Genomic DNA, 2564 nt, shown 5'->3' with positions numbered 1-2564 from the left:
TCTTTGTTGTATTTGGAAAGATGACTGACAATTAGAAGAAACTGTGGGCACAAAACAAAGACAGAAAAAAAAAACATTTTCAACAGGCTGCTAAATGTCTGATGAATTAACACATTCAAAGATTATAACAGCTAATTTGCTAATACTTTCATAATAACAAATTTCAGTAATCATTGGCATACATCCAATGCACATTAATTAACTTTGGAGAGCTTAGAATGGAGAACCCAATGACTCATATTACATAGAGATGTGTGTACGTGTGTGTGTGTGTGTATATACAATATGTACCACTATGAGCCCTGTCCATGCGCTTCAAGGACAGGCAGAACTATTTCCTATTTTCCATTTATGTTCCATTTCCATTCATCCATTACTTTTTTCAAACCTTTTTCAATTCAGGAGCTACAACACTCTAAGTGTGCAAGGTCATTTAAACAAACATGACGCAAAGAGCAGCATTGCTTCTTTACAAATACACATCCCGCCACTCTGAAAGCTATTATGACATTTCAAATGAAACTGAAAACTTTACTGGTGTATAGTTGAAGAGGAAATAGTCTGGTAAATGTCAAGGAACTTTCAGATCACAGATTTTTTTCTTTCCAGGGACTCAGCCAGTGATGGAGGATACCATTAGTCCAACCCAAATAATCACAGCAGGACCAGCTGCAGAACTCATTGACTTTTTAAGAATATGATGACAGTGAGCCATTATTGTTCAATAGATGCCCTGGCTGATAAATCAGGAGGAAAGGGTATTGATTAGGACCACAAATAAAGGGTCTGATTCTAATGGCTTAATGATTGGTCTGGTCTGGAAACGAAAATACATCTGTTTCAGACAATGTCCCATTCCACGATAACATTTGAATTTTGGAGTGGGGGATGCCAGTTTTTACAGCAGCAGCATATCAAATGAAGAGGGATATTCAGTGAATGGCTTCTGGGCTTCATTTTTTTTTTGTTTCTCATTGTTCTGTTGAAACATCAACATCTGTTCTTCTACTTGCTAGTATACATACTCTAACTCAACATTTTGCATCATGAGATTTAGGATATCAGTCTATGGGTTCCATTTCCAATCTGGTATTGAATTGATTAAACTTGCCTTCTTGGTGCATTAACTGGTATGGAAATGCCAAGGCTCTGAAACCTTGCATCTCATAACTGGAACAGTATACCTACACATGTTAGAATTGGTCACTGCTGTCATTCCTGGTCTAGTGTACTATGAGGAACAGTAGCACCAGTGAGCACGCTTTTGTCCTTCCAATTTGTTGCCAGTGAGTCACTGATGTTGGGGATCTCCCCGTGTTCAGAACATTTTTGGCGGAAGCCGGGCAGACTGGCTGTCTGTGGGAGGCCGGGGGTCTCTCCACCGGGGCAATTCAACACACTGAGGTCTGGCTGTCGGGATGGCATAAACGGTACCCTGGGGCGTGGGACAGGAGCCAAGAGGGAATATCGGCGGGGCATGAGCGGTGAACGAATGCCAAGAACATAGGGACTCACCCCCCTGCTAACAGGTGTCACAGGGGTTCACCAGTAACAGGATGAGAACCGCCCTCACTCATCCTTCAAGCTGTCCTCCGTGTCCCCGGGCAGAACAGACCAAGATGTGGAACGTATATTTAACCCATCCCCACCCCCACCCCCACCCGTCCCCCTATCACAACCCCCCCCCCCCAGCCCCCCCCGCCCCCAGCCATCCCCCCTGTCACCACCAATCCCCAACTCCGATCCCCAAACTCCCACACCTCCACAATTGGCACAACATAAAGAAACCCTGGGTGTCAAGAGACTCATTCATACTTATCTGAATGGTGGGTCTGTTTAGACTCAGAAGAGCCAGGCAGCTGTATGGCACATTAAAGCGGAAGTCATGTGACAATTCGCTTTGCCGGTGTTCATGTCAATAAGCATTATGAGGACCAACGAGCCTTTGGATAAATGTAATGGTTCATTTACATACACAAACATTACCATCACCTACCTGGCCCAGGGAAAACCCACATGTGGGACATATCACGTGGGACAATAGGCTACACGTGGTGCTTGAATTCTGGGGAGTTTGCGCATGGTCAAGTCTAAAATGATTATGTGTAAGTTCAGGAGTAGGTGTTGCCGCTCAATATTTCAGCAGTTCCAATACCCACCCCAGCCACCTGTTGGCAGTCCGAGGCATTAACCCACTGCCAGCTTCTCTCCCTTGTGCTAGGGGCCATCTGAATTCCTTAATCTGCACTCTTCAAAGGAGCCCCTGACATTTAAGAGGCCCGTGCTATTCGCCCTTTATATTTCTGATTCAGTTCTTTTCTGTGCCTCAGTCTGTGAAATGGCTCCTCTCCCTGTCAACCTCTGAAGAGCCAGGCTCCTCAAAGACATGTGCACGGTAAACAACGCCATTCAGCTGCCTTCTTCGCATTAAAATGGGACCTATTCGCTCTTTTTCTTCTGCTTTGAATCGCATGAAAAGGGGGAAATGTTATGCCTGTCACATGGAGAGGTTCTCTTATTCAGACTTTTCTGCAAAGCTGAAAGTGACTGATTAGAGAAGAGGT

The sequence above is a fragment of the Megalops cyprinoides genome, chromosome 21, assembly GCF_013368585.1.
Source record: "Megalops cyprinoides isolate fMegCyp1 chromosome 21, fMegCyp1.pri, whole genome shotgun sequence".
In the NCBI taxonomy this organism is placed as follows: Eukaryota; Metazoa; Chordata; class Actinopteri; order Elopiformes; family Megalopidae; genus Megalops; species Megalops cyprinoides.
The sequence above is the reverse complement of the archived record's forward strand: the minus strand, read 5'-3'. Positions refer to the sequence as shown.